Source organism: Phalangium opilio, unplaced genomic scaffold, assembly GCF_054372755.1.
Source record: "Phalangium opilio isolate 3A_F unplaced genomic scaffold, DU_Popi_V2 ptg000070l_1, whole genome shotgun sequence".
NCBI classification, from domain to species: domain Eukaryota; kingdom Metazoa; phylum Arthropoda; class Arachnida; order Opiliones; family Phalangiidae; genus Phalangium; species Phalangium opilio.
Genome location: NW_028324182.1, coordinates 16,305,682 through 16,321,046, shown reverse-complemented (window position 1 = coordinate 16,321,046; position 15,365 = coordinate 16,305,682). Strand labels below are relative to the sequence as shown.

At 36.9% G+C, this 15,365-nt stretch overlaps 1 protein-coding gene and 1 pseudogene across 3 annotated transcripts in view; both read left to right on the top strand.

Moving 5' to 3' along the window:
- The first annotated feature begins 4 nt into the window (after positions 1-4).
- On the top strand, positions 5-6,632 carry LOC149662011 (uncharacterized; annotated as a pseudogene). Its single transcript, XR_016369046.1, has 7 exons — positions 5-307; positions 403-535; positions 641-653; positions 695-747; positions 856-1,001; positions 2,197-2,432; positions 2,537-6,632. The product of XR_016369046.1 is annotated as an uncharacterized LOC149662011 (transcript).
- Positions 6,633-9,069: 2,437 nt separating this feature from the next.
- The window catches only part of CdGAPr (GTPase-activating protein CdGAPr), a 78,931-nt gene continuing 72,635 nt past the window's right edge, over positions 9,070-15,365 (top strand). Inside the window, exons 1-2 of one of the 2 annotated variants that reach the window (XM_089843602.1) lie at positions 9,070-9,478; positions 9,576-9,824. The gene's annotated coding sequence lies outside the window, so the exon portion shown is untranslated. Of the gene's footprint in view, positions 9,479-9,569; positions 9,825-15,365 lie in introns of both variants that reach the window. The other variant, XM_089843601.1, reaches the window with a different exon arrangement.

The following is a 15,365-nucleotide window of genomic DNA, read 5'->3' as shown; positions in this document are numbered from 1 at the left end:
TCCATCGGCTCCTCATCCGGAAACAGTCTCTCGCTACCAAGTAATTCGAAGGCATACTGTCGGACCCGGAGATTCAAGGAGAGAACATATTAGTGATCCAGCCACCACTTACGACGGTTCAGTTTGTAACAAACAAAATTGTTATCAATTTCAACCTATTGCCAATGTTAACCCGAATACATTGCCGTTGGGTGCATTGCCAAATACGAATTTGGCGCAAACATTCCGCAAGTTCAAAATCAACCTCTTCAAAACTTTTCTGTCAAGGACCAACATTTGCTTAAACCACCTCAAGTTATGGGCGCTGGTAAGTCAACAATAATTAATTGATTGATCGCTTTGATTTGCAGTTGTTGCCGAGATTTATGTTCTTATTGTTATTCTTGGCAATTTTTAATTAAGTTGGTGGTCTTGGAAGAAGGGCTTCCGATGGAGGGGCTAATATTCAACTATTTTTCCAACGACAGTTGGTTCAAGGCAGCTTAGTCAGCCAACCAGCAAAGAAAGAATTTCCATTTCTCCCGTTGGCCTTCATGTAAGTTATTTACTTTGCGATCATGTTTTAAGCGTTTAAATTTAAATGAGAGTGATTCGAGACTTCCAAGTTAATAAATGCAAATACTCGCGTTTGTTTCTTAAGTTGTCTCCTGGAAGTCCGACATATCTTCAAGGTCTTCAAACTTTAACGGTTCAGGAAGATGAAAGCAACGAAAGGGATGAAACGGAAAGTTCTAATGTGATAAATAGGTAATGTGATTTCGTCTCTTATTTATCAATCATTTTAGTTCATTTTGAAGGATGGATCGTGTAGGGGGGTTGTTTTTTAAATTATTAAGTCGTTGTAATTAAATAAAGGTACCTCATGACGCGTGGTATTAGTAAGAGGCATACGTTGGCCATGACTAATGCCGAAGAAGTACAAGAAGTTCAATGGAAAGCCACTCAACAACCCGTTAAACAACGTAGAACTGGACTTCTTACTGTTATGGAGAAACAGCCAAGTAATTGCTCTCATTTTTACCCGATTTCGCTCTCATTTTTACCCGATTTCGCTCTCGTTTTTACCCGATTTCGCTCTCGTTTTTACCCGATTTCGCTCTCGTTTTTACCCGATTTCGCTCTCGTTTTTACCCGATTTCGCTCTCGTTTTTACCCGATTTCGCTCTCGTTTTTACCCGATTTCGCTCTCGTTTTTACCCGATTTCGCTCTCGTTTTTACCCGATTTCGCTCTCGTTTTTACCCGATTTCGCTCTCGTTTTTACCCGATTTCGCTCTCGTTTTTACCCGATTTCGCTCTCGTTTTTACCCGATTTCGCTCTCGTTTTTACCCGATTTCGCTCTCGTTTTTACCCGATTTCGCTCTCGTTTTTACCCGATTTCGCTCTCGTTTTTACCCGATTTCGCTCTCGTTTTTACCCGATTTCGCTCTCGTTTTTACCCGATTTCGCTCTCGTTTTTACCCGATTTCGCTCTCGTTTTTACCCGATTTCGTTCTCGTTTTTACCCGATTTCGCTCTCGTTTTTACCCGATTTCGCTCTCGTTTTTACCCGATTTCGCTCTCGTTTTTACCCGATTTCGCTCTCGTTTTTACCCGATTTCGCTCTCGTTTTTACCCGATTTCGCTCTCGTTTTTACCCGATTTCGCTCTCGTTTTTACCCGATTTCGCTCTCGTTTTTACCCGATTTCGCTCTCGTTTTTACCCGATTTCGCTCTCGTTTTTACCCGATTTCGTTCTCGTTTTTACCCGATTTCGCTCTCGTTTTTACCCGATTTCGCTCTCGTTTTTACCCGATTTCGCTCTCGTTTTTACCCGATTTCGCTCTCGTTTTTACCCGATTTCGCTCTCGTTTTTACCCGATTTCGCTCTCGTTTTTACCCGATTTCGCTCTCGTTTTTACCCGATTTCGCTCTCGTTTTTACCCGATTTCGCTCTCGTTTTTACCCGATTTCGCTCTCGTTTTTACCCGATTTCGCTCTCGTTTTTACCCGATTTCGCTCTCGTTTTTACCCGATTTCGCTCTCGTTTTTACCCGATTTCGCTTTCGTTTTTACCCGATTTCGCTCTCGTTTTTACCCGATTTCGCTCTCGTTTTTACCCGATTTCGCTCTCATTTTAACTCAAGTTTTCAAGTACATGGTTAAAGAGATTGAGGGAGGGTATTGACATTGTTTGAACCTTTTCATTTATTAAAGTCACGACGTTTGTGGCTGCTGGACGAGAATGCTTTAAGGACCTTAGTCCTTTGCACACGCCAACCGAGAGGTTCTCGCCAGTTAGACGCGCCAGTGATGGTAGTACAACTGTACCGCCTTACAGAACCCAATTGGAGAACTTTTACGCCCAAAATATGAATCTGGGGGGTGTGGGGAGCGCCGAACATCACGCGGTTACCGTTAAAGCTCTTCAACAAGAATATCATCAACTTCAAGTAAATTTTTATTACTTAAATTAAACTCTTATCGTAGTAGATCAGAATGGGGAACAATTTATTGACGGAGTTCTTGCCTGTGGGTTTGTGTTTTATTTTAACAGCAAAAGCATAGCGTATCGGGTATATTAGACGCCCAGATGTTGGCAGAAATGCAAAGGCGTCATTCTCTCCATCTTCAATCTATGGGGGGTTGCGGCGGAGGTAATGGGGGAAATGGAACTGGTGGACATCTTCATCCCGGGTCCAATTTGACTACCACTTCAGCCTCTTCCCCACCCTCAATCGCGGGTTCACCCATTCATCAAACACCAGTGGTCAATTCTGGTGGTGGTGGTACTAATTCCGCCTCGGCCGGGTACTTGGCCCATCATCTTCAAAAGTTACACTTGCAACAAAGGAGAGGAAGTCCAGTTGGCTTTTCAGGACACGAAGTTATGTTGCAATCTTATCAAAGAGCTCCTCCAAACCAAGGGTGTAATTCACCTCCCAGTAATCTTTATCAACAAGAATTATCAACGGCGGGTGGAATATCTCCTCCTTATTGCAAAACTGGTGGTGGTGGTGGTGGTGGGGTTTCATCGCCTCAACAAAGAACGTCTCCTCCACCCGCTTTTCCGGAATCACCGACTCATCTTCCCCCAACTGCCGTTTTTCCAAGATTACAGTCTCTAGTCTCGACTCAACATCATCGTAATAGCCCTCCACCCACCTTCCAAAATCTTGGTATGATACGGGAAGACGTGACGGAACTTACCAGTGCGGATGGTAGCATTCTGGCGCCATTATTGGCGGCCAATCAGTCGGTTTTGACCCATCCCATAGTTCCCATTTTTCCATCCTTGATGACCCAACAAAGTTATCCTCCTCAAATAAGTATCACTGACGAAACGGGCGAGATTAGCGTCTCCCCCATGAACATGTACCCCGATAATTCTAATACCTTATCCCCGACTGGATACGAACCACCTCCTATTTGCGTTCCTCCTCCACCGGCCTTTTCGGATGTGGACATCGCTTACGTCACTCCTCCACAACCATTTGTGGTGGAAACGTTATTACATAAAGGAAACGGGAATAACGGTATCCAACGATCTTTTCCCGGGTTTTTCGGAGAGGGATACGGCGTGACTCCTAATCAAGAGTGCGGCGAAGAACAGCAGCAGAGGGTCGTTTATACCCCTCCTAGTTCCTTACCGGGATCCCCTCATCGTACTGCCAAACAGCTACCTAGGTGGACTACTTTTCACTCCACTAGAGATTCTTATATTCAGGCGGAACACCTTAGACAAACTTTTCCTCCACCCGGACACAGTTTCCCTCAGTTATTAACCAATAGCGAGGAAGAACTGATTATGAAACTGAATCAAAAGACTTCTCAAAGTGACCCGTCTACTTTAGGAGGCGGCGGTGGTGGTGGTGGTTATCGTTACGGAACTTACGTACCAGCGGCGACTACCGAGTTGCAAAAAACCCCTAGTGGAAGCTTAAGAATGGCTTTCCCGAGCACCAACGCCCAATTTTCCATGTGCAATAGAGATATTTTGTTAGATATTCAACAAAAATTAGGGACGAAAATGTCGCTTATGCTTCAACCTTCCGAAAGAGGTTTGTTAGCTTTCGAACATCCGACTGGGATTCAAATTGAATTAGAAGTTTGCGACGGACCCCGACCCCAAGATAGAAGTCTAAAAATGAGACGGATATCCGGAGATAGTTCTCAGTATAGTCAGTTATGTCAGGAACTCGTCTCTTGCATGAATATTTAGTTAATTAATTAATTAAAGAAATAATTAATTAAAAAGGAAAATGAACTTATATATTAGTTAAATTAAATAATACATTTTTAGAGGAAGATAAACATTTAGGCAAACAATTTAAAACAAAACAAACTGAATCTCTTAACTAATCGCACTATAAAACGACGTATAATCTGTTGTTTACTTGTAAATATTAAAATATATATAAAATTAATTAATTAACAAACAAACAAACGAGTGCTGAAAAACAAAAGGGATTTTGAACATAGCCTCCTAGAGTCCTAGTTGAGATAAAAGTTTATCTCTTTTTTTTATGTTCACGGATTAAAGGTAAGTTAAATGAAATTAAATAGCATAGTTATTTAATTTAAATAATACTAAATAAATATTATAATATTAATTATTATTTCTTTTTAATTATTTTGTTTTTCCAAATTGAATTGAATTGAATTGAATTGAATTGAACTAGTCAGCGTAAATGTTTAAATTAAAAATAAACAAAAAAATATGGAATATGTTGACGTGGCCAGTTTAAACCTGTGATTCTTTTATTTTGTTAAATAAATAAATAAATTAAGAAAAATTGGTCTTTTCCAAAATTGAAAAATTATATATATATATATATATATATATATATATATATATACGCGAGATTTAATTTTTTTTTCCCCCAAGTTCAAGTTATTCAACATTCTTTGCTCATTGTACATAAATTTAGGTCTATTTTTGGTCTAATTTGTTTATTTTTTTTTCTTCGTTGATAATCGTTTAAATTCACCGGTTTTTCATCCAAAATCATCAAATCATCATCCATTAATATAATAACGACTCTCTCTCATTTATTTTTTAAAAAACGGAACCAAAAGTAAAACCAAAACTAAACTAGAAGAGTGAGGGCGAAAAAATAATTAAAAATAGAATAAATTGTAAATGTAAAGAGAAAAAAATGAATAATAGAGCGCGAGAAAAGTATACATTTTTTGATGAAAGTGTGTATATATTATATAAATATAAGAAGAAAAAAAATATATATATAATATAGGATAAATAAATATATATATATATATATATATTATACGAAATATATATTAATTAGGTAGAATTTAGAGGTATATGTCTACACACTAAAATTGATGGCACAAAATTTCTCAATGACTTATTTCTTACTTACTTACTTACTTATTCGGTTATAAGTTTAATATATATTTTTAATTATTATTACTATTATTAATAACTACCTTTGGTTCCAGAATCTATAGTAAATTAATTTAAAACCTTGCGTAACGTAACGTAACATAACGTAATGTAACGACGTACGTTGCCTAATTTAGCCAGAAATGCCTTGTGATATGTCATATGACCAATTAAAAGTTATTAAAGGCAATCTAAAAACTTAAAATAAATTGAGTTTGCGAGGATTATTTTTCTGATTTGAATAAAAATCTTGAGAGATTTTGGAACCTAAAGGTAAAGTAGTAAATTCAAGTTGGCCAAATTATTCATTATAAAAACCGTTTATAAGTTTTAACCTCGCATACTTTATTGAGAAACTTCGTCTGCTTATATTTTGACTCCACCCACAAATTCGATCTCTAGAAGTAGCTATATACAGAATTTGTGGGTGGAGTCAAAATATAAGCAGACGAAGTTTCTCAATAAAGTACGCGAGGATGGGGAGTGAATTCGCTAACTCCGACGTTCTTATCCCATAAATCCGTTTTTTGGTTTTAATAATTTACGTTTTAATTTCGGTAATTTCGTTAAGAACTATGGAAACGAGATTGAATTAGGTCTAATAGGTCAATCGAATATCGCTTTCACTGATAAATAATTAGAAACTATCAAAAATAACTCGAAAATAGAATAGGTTTTCACTCTTAAAAGGGATTAGGCAAAAGAATTAATTAACTAACTACCTACACGATTACTAAAATAACTAAATTACTAAATTGCATTTAGTGAAGTTCAAAATTTAACCAGAAATCGTAAATTTTCTAATTTCAGTTTATTATTATAATAGATTATTTTAAATATTGGGGCCGTACGAGAAAATGTTCAAGGTAAATTTTGTTGACAGTGACGTAAGTTTTAGACATATCAGGAAGATGGTCACTAAATATCCTCCATTTTGTATCATTTAGTCTTTCTTTCCTCTGTCTCTATCTAATTCGATGTAAATAGTAATGTTAATTTGCATTTATATGAATGTTTAATTTCATTTGCTCATATTTCTGGAAAAATCTAATTTTTATTTTAAGTTAACGAACAACTTGTGTTTCGTTTCTTATACGCTAAAAATGTGTATGACTATTACTAGAGTAATGTATAATTGTAAATGGCCTCATGGTATAATAATGTAAAATTAATTTGAAAGGAAAAAACGGAAAGAATTCTTTATAATATTGATTGGAATTAATTAAATTTAGTGTAAAAAAACCTATGTGCCGAACTTTCAAAACGCTAAATTTATTTCACTTAGTTTAGTTTAGTTTAGTTTATTTTAAATTTAATTCAAAGATTTCATTGTTATCTTCGAAGTATGAATAGAAAGCAATAAGAGGCTTAACTTTTAATATAATTAATTTAACTTGGAAAAATTATTTATTTCAGAAACGAAAAGGCGGGAAAATAAAAGTATACAATATAAAAGAAACATTAAAGGCCGGATTTTCTGCTAGAGGGTTCTCCTGGTGCAGAAAATGACTCGCGACCGAGTAACAATAGAGAAGCGAGTCGTCTAAAAAATACGGTTCTCCTGGTACAGAAAATCGAGGGATAGGGGTTCTACCGGTGCAGAAAATTGAGATATGGTATAGTCACGTTAAAATTTTGGACCCCCCTTTTCGCCCCTAAACTTGGGCGCCCAATATTTCCTAAAGTACGGTTCTTCGGGACGGGTACAGAAACCCGAGCAATAAACATATACATACACTTTGGAATTCATTTTCAAAGTAATCTGTTCAGCAGTCCTAAGTTTTGTGAGACCACTTCGCGAAGAACAAGAAAGTCAGTTGAAATTTTACCCGTGCCAAAGGTCTAAGAACAGAAAGCCAGTAGAGTGCTACTAGGAATATTGTCGTGACGTCACACCCTCTTATCTCTTACCTTGGCTCTGGCAACCATATTGGAAGTCATCAGCTTTGGCAATACAATTTAAGACCCCAGAAATGACGTCACGTCACATGGCTTTTCTCTCGCACTGTAGCTCCCTATAATCTATACGTTCATTACAAAAGATATACGGGGAAAAGTTGTCGAGGTAAAAAAGGAGGGTGACAGTAATGGGTCAAAACAGTATCGGTACCGCCCGCGGGGGTTTAAAGTAATATGGCACGGTCGCTAATGGGTTTCTACAATTGTTCGTAGCGGGGACCCCAGAAATTTTTGGGAGATGCTCTTTCAGTGCAATGACAAAAATCTTCTAGAAATACCACTAAATGGGTCCCGAGCTTGGCGCAGTCCTTGTTATATATACGGGATTTACGAGAGGTATTTCTGTGAGCGCCGCCATAACCTGTCGGCGGCCTTTAGTTAGTGGCTGACATTCCCTGTCGTCGAACGCGCTCAGTAGCCTTGGCAGAACAACTCTCCGAAAAGGGGGCGGTAACCTCTAAAGTCCCGTTATATTCTTAAAATTTACAACATTGACTTTACTACTTCTTCGAACTGGATATTTGGAAGGTAGATTTTTAACAGAAGTGAAACCTCGTGACTTGAAGAAGTTGGATAGTTTTTCTATATTCTCGGGAGTATAGTGATGATTTTCACCTTTACTAGTACAACCCCCTCAGGGGTTGGGGAGTTTTAAGAATATGTAGACACCAGAAAATTTGCTTACCCTTAGAGTCACATAATAGAGTATTTCTTTGGGATGTCCAAACGTTTCTAGAAACCATATAGCTCTCTGGGAGAGGGAGATTTTTAACAGTAAAACTAGAAGTTTTACCCAAATGTACGGCTTTAACGATATTGGTTCGAAATATTTTAGTATAGTGCTCCATCGTTTCATTAGAAACTGTTTCGTATAAGACTTTGCCATGGAATGTTCATGAAACCAACTAACGCTAGATGGTTCAGAAAAAAACTACTTACACGAATGTGCTAGTTCGGATGTTACTAAAACTCTTTCCCTTTATTTTAAAACTGAGATGGAAAAATATGATTTTGAAAGAAAATACTCCGCTGAATCCAAATCTATATAGCCGATTGATTAAAAAATTTCTTCTATTTTTTAATTTAAAATGTACTTTTTTAAACAATTGCAATGAAGTGCAGAATTAATTTTCTCACTCCTGTAGGCAAAAATCCTCAAGTTTATCTTATGGGTTGCATGTGCCTACAATTCTTTTAAAAATTTTCTCAACATAGTGATATAGCCATAGCCCTCACTCAATGGCATTTAAGGTTTTCAAAGACTAGTTTATTATACTGAATTCAGATTCTATACCTCTGCTCAAAAGTACACTTCTTTCTTGACAGTTTGGTGTTGCTTTGGCTAACAATTGGCGAGACTAACCCCCATGGTATTCAACAAAACGCATTTGTGGTTTAGAAGATTATTAAATTAGCTATTGCTTGAGCTTCAAAGCTATAGTTTACTTTTGCTGCATGTTTAGTGCTCGGGTTTCTGTACCCGTCCCGAAAAACCGTACTTTAGGAAATATTGGGCGCCCAAGTTTAGGGGCGAAAAGGGGGGTCCAAAATTTTAACGTGACTATACCATATCTCAATTTTCTGCACCGGTAGAACCCCTATCCCTCGATTTTCTGTACCAGGAGAACCGTATTTTTTAGACGACTCGCTTCTCTATTGTTACTCGGTCGCGAGTCATTTTCTGCACCAGGAGAACCCTCTAGCAGAAAATCCGGCCTTTAAGTGGATATAAATTTAAGGCGTGATTGTTCAATATATATTCTTGTATCGTTTAAAACAGGCTAATTAGTTCCGAGTAGCGTAAAACAAAAAGCCATGCCATTCAAAAACATGATTAAAAGAATATGTAAATAATTATATTTCGTTTTTAATTTAACGGGAAGTGAAATTGGCGCCATTTTCAAGATATCTACGTCATTGGTCAATTCAAAGATATATCCCTACATTATGTGCGCAGTAATCGGCGTACAATGAAAAATCTTTGCCGCCGAGTTTCTTCTTTCTTCCAAAGTCCGCTTGAGAATCAAGAGGACGGAGTTTTTCTGTCGCCTTCGCGTTTAGGTGCTTTTGTATGTCGCGGAAGTTTTTCTTCAAATTAATTAGTTTTTGGGCCTAATTTTATAGTTTTTTTGCGTAAGTATTCGAGTTTATATCTTCCGCCAAAGAAATAAATGTAAAATTTATAAATTTTATGGTACTAAATGTAAATTTAAACGGATTTCAGTCTCAGATTGATGTTGTGGACGTATGACCAAGGCTTAAGAAATTAAATAAACTGTAGCCAAGCCACAACCAACCGCCAAAGGTCGTTACTGATCATATGACCTCCAAGGTGGTGACAGGTCTGGACTTATAGTGACAACAAAAATCTAATGTGGAATTATTAACGAAATTTAAAAAAAAAAAAAAAACTTTGAAATTTAACTTGAGTGAAAAGAAATCTACGCGGTTTTAAGTTGGATATGGAAGGCAAGATTTGGTAAGTACTAGCCAATTTTATGTCTATTTTATTGTAATTTGGGAATTATGTTAGGGCTACTCAAAACAAAAAACACAAAAACTGATTTTTATGAACTTACAACAACTCAATGTCAAAGAAACACTTAGAAACTATATTTAAAAAAAGTTGTCCCCACAGCCACTGCTGTATTTCCCCCCTTCCTAGCTAGTTTCTTTTTAATGAATTGAAACGTTATCAGAGCGTGCATTCTACCATAGCAGAACTCGCCCATTATTATTATGTTTTTTTTTCTACTCCACTATTCTATCCCCTACCCTGTAGTCATGGGCCTGGTCTGTAGTCTAGTTCTCTTTCTCTTTTATTGCAACTTAGTGGTATAAGCTTAATGATTCGATCCCTGACTGAGTTCGTACAACTTCTCGGGTCAGAGATTGCTGCTGTGTGATGATATACGCAATAATAATAATATGAGAGAAGGGCTGGGGGATTGAACTCTTTTTTCATAAGTACTTTGGTTAAGTTTCATACCAATCCCAGATTCCCAGCTGAAGTCAAAACGAGATAAGGTACTTAAGACGCTAGCCAAAGTAGACACCACACCTTTTTGGCCTAGACCTAGACATAAACATAAAGAAGTCTCGGGGGTAATTACTTTAACCTTGCCTCATTTTTTGTCTTCAGTTCGGGTAGGGGGGGGGGGGATTTTCTTAAGAGTTCTATTTGTTATAAGAAACCGAATCTTAAATTTAAAGAAATCCGATTCCGATGATGGCAACACTATCTAGGCCTATAAAAGAGCAATTTGTTTTTCCGTGGTTTTATAAGGGTCTCAAAAGAGAGAGAAATGGCGACGTTTGTTGACACATTCTTCTCTAAGCCTTGGCGCAAGCTGGCTTATACTAGTAATCTGTAACAAGTTTCAACTTGTCTCCCCCCCCCCCTCATGGTGTTGCGAAACTTTTCCTAACTGAGGATAGTTATGCCTTAATGGCACTCCCTCTTTTTTTCGGGATATGTTTTCTACTAGCTGTAGTTATGGTTTTGCCATTACTCTGTAGCGGAAGGATGATTTGATTTATTCGAGAGAAACTCGGAATTCGGTCATCGTCACGAGCTCGATTATTAAATCCCGATTTTTAGGGAAAAAAAATTATTCCGCGTTCCGGATTAGCCCCGTGACAAATTTTTTACTGACCTCTTAAAAATCCATCGTTGTTTCCAATAACGAAGTATTCCATTTGTTTTTTTTTTACACACCACACTTAGTATTTTTTTTACACACTACACTTGGTATTTTTTACACCACAATTGCTATTTTTAACACACCACAATTGCTATTTTTTACACACCACAATTGCTATTTTTTACACACCACACTTATATTTATCCACCACACTTGGTATTCTAACACTCCTAGGTATAGTTAGGCTTAAGATTCCAACCGAAAAAATGGTGGTTAACCGACTCTTAAAACATAAAACCTAGTCCTTTATTTCCGATAAACTTTGCCTACGCCTCAAGTTCACGAATCACGATGGCGACAACAACTTTCCCCCCAAAAATACCTTAGCGTTCCCACGGTTCCCTCGTCTTTCTCTTCTAGCCCCCCTTTTTTTGGGGCTCGTCCCCCCAAAATTCTCAAGAACGAATTTTCCAGAAACTTTCCACAGGTGAAGGGTTGAATAGACAGGGTGGGCCATAAATTAGCCACGGTGCATACATGTATGTCTACAATACAAGCAGCGTGTGCAAGGGATGCGACAGTATCTTTTGAGTTAAGAAACCGGGGGGATGGAAACTTCTTGAGCCCCCCCTTTACTTTAGTGTCCACTATGTATTTATGGGTTGTCAATATAACACCAGGGCAGGGCTCCAAGAGGCCAGACTACTCGGTACCGCACTTTATTAGCCAAATAATCTGACTTCCTGGTGTTATATAGTATCAACACTCCAAGTCTGAAAACTATGTAAAAGTTTAGCAGAGCCAACCAAGAACCATTAAGTTTTTATTTAAACACGTTGTTAAAAATGTAGAAAATTGTGTCAAGAAAAGAGAGAATAAGATAAAAAAATGTTACAAGTATCGGAAATAAGTTTTGTGGGCCAAAACTCCACCTTTTATAAGTTGTATTTACTATTTCCCAGGTGAAATTTTGCGAGGTTTTTCTTTTTATTTTTTTTTTATTCTGAATATCTCTCATCCGTTTGTCCGCCCCATGATAATAATGAGCTAGCCAAGAACCCGGTCCGGTCCGGCCCAGCATCCAGTTCCACCCCTGCCAATATCTACCCCGGGGCTCTGGGTCAAACGGGACACGAAAATATGTAAGCGTCCGTTTTTAATGGCCAAATTATTTAGTATCCTCATCTCATTGCCAACCTTAACACATCCCTCAGGATTTCCAGATCGCCAAATAAAAGATATATTTATATAAAAAATAGGCAAATTTTAATAAATAAATGATACCAAAAATACCGCCAAGTTTTAAACTGAATCATTCATCCATATCCGATAATATTTTTTTAAAAAATAAAGAAATAATAATACTGATAAGGAAGCAACGTTTTTTTTTTTTTTGATATTTGGGGTAATTTTGGCCCATCGATGCTTTTGACTCGTCCAATTTGCATAATATAGGCCTAATTTTATAGACTAAATTTTTAGGCATAGCTGACGTAATTACAGTAAACGTAAAATCCTTATTTTCAATGCTACTGTTTTTAAAAATAAAAATAAAAATAAAAAGGTAGCATTTTTTTACAGTTACAAAGTTTCAGGTACGATTTTATTTGAAACCGGTTAAATTATTATTTTTTTTTTTATATATATCTTACTAGGAAGTACGAACGAAACCTTTTATGTTGTCTCTTTAAACAGTTGGTAGTATAGTTTTTGCGGTACCTATATAGTTTAAATAAGACCACATCCGTTACGGCATGTGTATATCGCTTTTGTGTAATAGAGTGAGAGAGAGAGAAAATATATATTCCTTTTTTTCTTGGGAGGACTAGCTCGGTAGCTTCTCTGTTTGGGGGAAGATATTTTAGTATTAGACTAAAAATAGGCCACAGTGGAACTATAATCTTTTGTTTTTTTTTCCGCCGGGATTTGAACCAGTTTGTTTGGCCATAATTTCTTAGTAGCTAGTGTGCAGACGCTTGATATGGGTTTATATGCTTAGAGTCGTTAGTGTTAGTGTTTGTTGCGAGTCCAGGAGCTTATGGTTTCAGTATAAAAATCACGTAAGTTAATACTGTTTTTATACCCTGTAATAATTTTTTGGTTCAAAGGGTAATTCTTTACTTTCTGTCAAAAACCTTGGTAGAGAAATATTTCAATTTGAATATGTTTTGGTCCCACGAGATATTTTTTCTTCTTCCCGCCTTTTTTTAGCTATAGCACGTGTACCCCTTAATGGCATCTTCACCTCGTTTATCGTACCTGTGTTTGGGCGCGTAAAACAACCGCCAGAAATCCCTAATTCCTTAGCATACGTATATACAGCTCTTCAAATACGAAAATGGTTAGGTTTTGGGCTATTACTCCCGTTTATGTAGTCCCTTTTCATCCCAACGCGTTTAGAGCGCCTGTCGAAATGGGGTTCCGCTATTTCCTTCCTTAGCACCCCAATAGACTATTTCATTTGAAACCATGAGAAAATGTTAAGTCCGACTTATAGGTACGTAGAGACCGTAGAAAACATTGTTATTTGTACTTGGAGTAGAGTTTTGGTGTCGAAATCCACCATTTCTCTCTCTCTCTCCCTAGCATCCCTTCTGTAGTATCCCTACGGGTAGTCTTTCCTGCAATGCGGATCATCTCCCTTCTCCCCGGATTCTCTCTCTGAAAATGCTCTCAAGGTCTCTCATCCTGTGGCAGCTAGCTCTTTTCGCCTTAATACAATCTCACCCTTGATACCGTTGAACCGTGCTTTCTACAGTTCTCCTATAACGTTGCATATCCCTTGGCCTTTTCTGCGCCTGGTTCCCGTTACAGAAGGGTTCCCTTCTTTCCATCTATATACTCTCTCTCTCTCCCTTTAAATATATTTTATGTATTGGGATTAAGGAGCCTGCAGATCTATCATCTTTCATTCCCTCGGTGATGTTTTTTTGGGGGGTGGTAGGTCCCTTTCGCGAATGTTGGGATCGTAGGGGACGGAAGGATGATTTTGTTTAATGGAAAACGGAGTAAGAAGAAGAAGAAGAATTCCTTTCGCACGCTGCAGCATCCCTATTGGAATTTCTCTTTTTTATCATCCTCTCCTCTTGGACCTCCGCCCTCTTTATACGTTTTCCGATTCTTTGGACGAATTTTGCGTAAACGATTTGAACCTTTTTTATGATAAGTCGGTTTTTTGTATGATGTAGGAGTGAAAAGAATTGAACTGGGTGTCGTATACTTTATTTTCCAAGGACGTTTTCATTCCGAATCCCTCTTGAAAATGAATCAATATTTTAACAATTTTTACTGACATTTTTTTGGTAATGGATAGGGTGATGATAAGAGGATAGAAAACATTAGGGTAATGGGCATTATACCTGTCATAAATTGACTCCGTTTTATTGAATCTTTTTTAATTTGGAGTTAAAGGGTTAATATCGTGAATGATTTTGACTTCTTTGTACGTTTGTTAATTTTGATTACTTAAAAGTATTGAAGCCTAACTTAAGTAACTTGTCTTGTACGCTTCAATATACTAAGATATACTTGAAATGGCAGGTAGTTTTTTGGTGTTTTTCCAATATATTTTTTTTCTGTGAAAGAAGGAAATACCCCTGCGCTTTTAACTCCCCTGTAAGACCCGCAATGCGAGATTGGAAACGAAAACTCACTAAGCCTAACATGTCTGTCTTGTTTGTTAAAGTTTTTGGCAAAAATCCAGAAAGATCTCCTGTATTTTTGTTTCTTTTCTTTTGGGGGGAGGGCGGGTTTGCTACTGTTTGTGTCTCACTATCTTACTTGTCGTTAGAGATAAATAAACACTGTCGTTACGTTATATAAGAACCCTCCCCGCTAATACCAGTATTCCGTGATATTCTTGGTAAAAGGCCAAAACGGAAGATTTATTATCGAACCCCGTTTTGTTTTTATTATTAATTAATTTATCAGTAATAGGTGGTCACGGAATAAGGAACGTGCTTTTGCTTTTTGTCTAAGTTTCCGAGTTTGTGGTTTGATCCCTACATATCTTTCTTTTGATTTTGTTAATAAAAATTTCATTTATTTATTTATTTAGTTAAGTAAGCGTTTTATGTGTAGGCTTCTATGCAAATTTCGTTCTTTTTTCTTTGGCATTACCCTAATTTAAATGCTTTAAATAGAAATTATCTCTGGCGAATAGTTCAAAGTTCATCTTAATATTGATTTGTTTGGTTTATTCAAAAAACCGAAAATTTCAAAAGTTTAAAAAATTGTTACTTTATAATCGCGATTTTGAAGGGAAAAGTTTTTTATTTTTTATTTTTTAATATTTTATTTTTATTAAAAACAAATTATAAGAAACATTCTATTCCCTCGTTTCGTTTTTGGTGGTTCTTTAAAAAAAATTAAAAAAA